This window comes from Dermacentor variabilis, chromosome 8, assembly GCF_050947875.1.
Source record: "Dermacentor variabilis isolate Ectoservices chromosome 8, ASM5094787v1, whole genome shotgun sequence".
Lineage (NCBI taxonomy): Eukaryota > Metazoa > Arthropoda > Arachnida > Ixodida > Ixodidae > Dermacentor > Dermacentor variabilis.
The window spans coordinates 62,737,299-62,743,051 of NC_134575.1; positions in this window are offsets into that span (position 1 = coordinate 62,737,299).

Sequence of the window (5,753 nt, forward strand, 5' to 3'; positions counted from 1 at the left end):
AAGAAGGAGAAGCTGGTAAGTGCAATCTTTCTTGTATACTTTTTATAACCTATCTTACGCTGTAATTGTATACAATAGACCAAGATTTTTGTGTGCCTAACTTTTAGTGGAGTTAATCCGCAAGATCTTTCTTATCTGCAGCTGCACAATTAATTTGAAGGATGTGTAAAAAACGGCATATGCTACTCTGTCACGGTTTCATGCAAACAATTCTGTTATTGCACTTCTTAATATTTTTCAAGCTTGCTTTTCCTAAGCGCCATTATTACTTATAGTGTGCATGGCGAAATTGGGCAGTTGTTTTATGCAATACTATAGAGGACGACGGCGGATCACTTATATTCAATTAGCACATGAGGTAATCAAATAAGCTTTCTAGTGCTCAGCACGAGAGAACCAAAGCCACTGCGCCACCATGACTCATTGTCACAGCTCCATTAAGATAGAGTGTTACTCATTGTTACTCACTGATCGTATGCATTCTTTCAAGAATATTTTTATGCTGCTCGTCATATGTTGAGAGCGTATGTCGTGTGTGATGGAAACCATTTAGGTTCTTTGACGTACTGTTTGGCATTGTGCAGATCTCGCATGCCTATTTAAGCACTAGATAAGTGAAGTGTGTCGCAGCTTCTATTATTTGACAACCAGTCACGAGATCTAGATCTTTTGCTAGGCTTCTGTAGATTGTTTTCTCTTTCCTTGGTGATATCTTCTGCACGTCTTCAACAGATGTTCTTATATATAAACCACCTGATGCAGCACAATGATTTTCTTATATAATACATACCGACTTGAACATTTCTTCTAATCATCTAGTACTCTGCACAAGAGAGTTGTCTCGTCCAAAGAAATCCTTTTTATTTCGTAGTTTTTCACTCTTGTATTAACGAAACACGTAACTACTATCTATTTATTTAAGGGAGGTTTATTTTTTGGGTAATCACGTATTCACTTCCGCACCTTGAATACTCTTAATTTATAATGATTCCATGTATACCGCTTTCGTAGTTTCGCAATACATAATAGTACTAAAAAGGCACTTTACCTTTGAAAATATCCTTCTATCCGTGCTTCAGTCCCACTCCTTTTCTCTATATCGGTAATATCACGTTGCACAGGATCGCCGAATGCAGTCTTTCTCTTGGGAGGGATCCTCAATGTCTAAGTGGAAGTGACTAAGCGGGCTTTTTCACGAGCCTTGGATTTAGCAGCTAGTTCTTGGAAGAGTGCCTGGAGAGTGACCAGGCGATGTTGAAAAAAAATGAGACGCTTGTTTACATAGTTCAGTAATCGCCTCCAAAAGCAGCTAGAGAGCGAAAGTTACGGAGACGATGAAGGCTCAGTGAGCTCCGCACCCTACTAGTAGGGCTCGCCGATTTTTTTAGCATTCCAGAAGTGCTCTCGTCAGAAGGACAAAGAAATGCTAGTCATCATATGTGTTGTAGGTACTCAGTTGTCGTATTTGGACTTAGAAGGGTTTAGCTGACTCATTCCGCCTTCCTGTATGAAAGCTCACATGCTCTCCCACGTGAAATGCGCTTCGTAAAGAAATGGCGCAAGTTTCGCACAGAGAACGAAGCTGATCAGAAACGCCTAAGCGTGAGCACGCGCTTGGTTTCCTTATATGGGACATGTTATGTTATGGCACCTCCAATTCATGACATGTCCATGGCACATTTTTTGATAAACTGAACGCATATACTGTGTGCCGTAATCGGAATGGGAGCTTGAAGCTTTTTCAGTTTAAGCATGTTTCCCTTGATTTATTTACAGTTACCTCAATTAAGGAAGCATGTGCGACAACCTACTGTCTTTTTCAGCAAATTATTGAAGGTGCTTTAACTTATTGCTTTGGACAAGGCTTATTCTGTATTAACCTCGTATATGAACACAACAATCAAACTTCGGCACTGAGTCCCCAGCAGCTGCGAAGCAACTGACCACGGCGGCGGTCAGACCTGCGACGCAGCAGTGGGTGACAAGACTCGCTGGTTCCGGACAGGCCGCCTATTCAATCTGAACCTGGCAGCGTTTAACGCTAGAACATTATGTAGTGAGGCGAGTCTAGCAGTGCTATTGGAGGAATTAGAGGGCAGTAAGTGGGATATAATAGGGCTCAGTGAAGTTAGGAGGACCCAAGACGCATATACAGTGCTGAAAAGCGGGCACGTCTTGTGCTACCGGGGCTTAGCGGAGAGACGAGAACTAGCAGTCCGATTCCTGATTAATAAGGATATAGCTGGTAACATCCAAGAATTCCATAGCATTACCGAGAGAGTGGCAGGCCTTGTTGTGAAACTTAACAAGAGGTACAAATTGAAGATCGTACAGGTCTACGCCCCTACATCATGATGATGTAGGTCATCATCATGATGATGTAGGTCTTCTAGGTCATGATGACCTAGAAGTCGAAAGCTTCTATGAAGACGTGGAATCGGCGATGGGTAAAGTCAAAACAAAATACACTATACTGATGGGCGACTTCAATGCCAGGGTAGACAAGAAGCAGGCTGGAGACAAATCAGTGGGGGAATATGGCGTAGGCTCTAGGAATAGCAGGGGAGAGTTATTAGTAGAGTTTGCAGGAAAGCGGAAATATGCAGATAATGAATACCTTCTTCCGCAAGCGGGATAGCCGAATGCGGACGTGGAGGGGCCAGAATGGCGACAGTATAAATGAAATAGACTTTAAAGTCTGCGCTAACCCTGGCATCATACAATATGTGGACGTGCTCGGCAAGGTGCGCTGGAGTGATCATAGGATGGTAAGAACTCGAATTAGCCTAGACTTGAGGACGGAATGCAAGACACTGGTACATAAGATGCCGACCAATGAGTTAGCGGTAAGATGGAAAATAGAGGAATTCCGGATTAAGCTGCAGAACAGGTTATCGGCCTTAACTCAGGAAGAGGACCTTAGTGTTGAAGATATGAACGACAATCTTATGGGCATTATTAAGGAATGTGCTGTAGAAGTCGGTGGTAACTTCGTTAGACAGGATACCAGTAAGCTATCGCAGGAGATGAAAGATATGATCGAGAAACGCCAATGCATGAAAGCCTCTAACCCCACAACTACAATAGAACTGGCAGAACTTTCCAAGTTAATCAACAAGCGTAAGACGGCTGACATAAGGAAGCATATTATGGATAGAATTCAGCATGCTCTCAGGAACGGAGGAAGTCAAGAAGCAGTGAAGACGAAACTGCGAATATTCAAGGATCAGATGTATGCGTTAAGAGACAAAGCCGGCCATATTATTACTAAAATGGATGAGATCGTTTAAGTGGCTGATGAGTTCTATAGAGATAATTACAGTACCAGTGGCATGCACGACGATAATGGACGAACGAATAGTCTAGAGGAATTTGAAATCCCACAAGTAACGCCGGAAGAAGTAAAGAAAGCCTTGGGAACTATGCAAAGGGGGAAGGCAGCTGGGAAGGATCAGGTAACAGCAGATTTGTTGAACGATGGTGAGGAGATTGTTCTAAAAACAGGCCAACCTGTATACGCAATGCCTCATGACTTCGAGCATGACATCTATAAGAAAGGGGACGCCAAAGACTAAGGTAATCGCAAATAAAATAAGGAACACCTTAGACTTCTGTCAACCAAAGGACCAGGCATGATTCCGTAAAGGCTACTCAACAACAGACCATATTCACACTATCAATCGAGTGATAGAGAAATGTCAGGAATATAACCAACCCTCATATATAGCTTACATTGATTACGAGAAAGCGTTTGATTCAGTCGAAATATCAGCAGTCAGGGAGGCATTACGGCATCAGGGTGTTGACAAACTGTATGTAAAAGTACTGAAATATATCTATACCGGCTCCACAGCCACCGTAGTCCTGCATAAACCAAGCAAAAAGATCCCAATTAAGGAAGGCGTCAGGCAGGCAGATACCATCTCTCCAATGCTATTCACAGCGTGTTTACAGGAGCTATTCAGAGACCTGGATTGGGAAGAATTGGGGATAAGAATTATTGGAGAACACCTTAGTAACTTACTATTCTCTGATGATATTGCCTTGCTTAGTAACTCAGTGGACCAATTGCGATGCACGCTCACTGACCTGGAGAGGCAAAGCAGGAGGGTGGGTCTAAAAATTATTCTGCAGAAATCTAAAGAAATGTTTAACAGACTCGGAAGAAAACAGCTGTTTATGATAGGTAGCGAGGCACTGGAAGTGGCAAGGATACACATCTACTTAGAATAGGTAGTGACCACGGATCCGGATCATGAGACTGAAATGATCAGAAGAATAAGAATGGGCTGGGGTGCGTTTGGCAGGCATGCTCAGATCATGAACAGAAGGTTGCCGTCATCCCTCAAGAGTAAAGTATATAACAGCTTTGTCTTACCAGTACTCATTTACGGGGCAGAAACCTGAACGCTTACGAAAAGGGTTCTACTTAAATTGAGGGCGACGCAACGAGCTATGGAAAGAAGAATGATAGGTCTAGCGTTAAGGGATAAGAAAAGAGCAGATTGGGTGAGAGAACAAACGCGAATGAATGACATCTTAGCTTAAATCAAGAAAATGAAATGGGCATGGGCAGGACATGTAATGACGAGGGAAGATAACCGATGTAATTAAGGGTTACGGACTGGATTCCAAGGGAAGGGAAGCGTAGCAGGGGCCGGCAGAAAGTTAGGTGGGCGGATGAGATTGAGAAGTTTACAGGGACGACATGGCCACAATTAGTACATAAGTGGGGTAGTTCGAGAAGTATGCGAGAGGCCTTTGCCCTGCAGTGGGCGTAACCAGGCTAATGATAATGATGGTGATGATGATAATGATGATTCTATTCGAAGATAATATAAGACCACTGCTCAAGCAACTGAATGTTGCCACCAGTTATTTTTTACATAGGGTAGCAGCCTTTTTTCTAGCGTGATTTTATATGACCCTCTGATAGAACTTCTTGAAGCATACGTAAACTGTTATTTCGCTGGAGGTACAGCAACATGCCGCAATCTGACTTCAACCAAAGTAACTTACCTGAATTACACACAGAAGCGATTTCTGTGAAAAATTGACAGAGTGCAACTGCACAATTCAATGCACGTAGCTACGCAAAAGTGAAGTTACAACGCCCAACATTGTGTAAGTCAACCTAGGGCGCTCTAACGTAAAGCTATTCCAAAATTTTCTATTCCAATACTGCAATCAGCCCTCCGCCATTGGTCGAAAACATTTTTGAACCACCCCCACTCAGCCTTTCTGTCATGCGACGTCACGAAAACCGTGATAGCTCCCCATCTGTTACGACGTGAACACACTGATTATGCATGACTGGAAAGAACAAAAGAAAAATGGTTGTTTATCATTCGGCGCCTATTCGCCATTAGCGCTCGGCTATTGGTCAAAAGTTTTCGGGCGACTCCCACTTTACCTGCCTGTCACGCGACGCCATAAAACCGCGTCACGTCAAAATGACGTGTACGCGTTAAAGATGCATTAATATGGAGAGCCAAACTGAGTTTTCTTCTGAATATGTACAGGCTGCCTCATTCCGAAAGGAATAAGAGATCGCTGCCGCCGATGACTCATGTACTGGCTACTCGCACCAGCCAGGTAGCACGGGTTTATTTTCATACAATAAAGCTTTTTGTGTGGCCGTGTAACGTTTTCGAGCACTTTCGGCATGTTTACAACCTCATTGTGCCAACCATTCTTTGCTGAGGATCCGTTTTAGCGTCATTCTTCAGCTTCCGTTGCGTGCCGCCGCGATT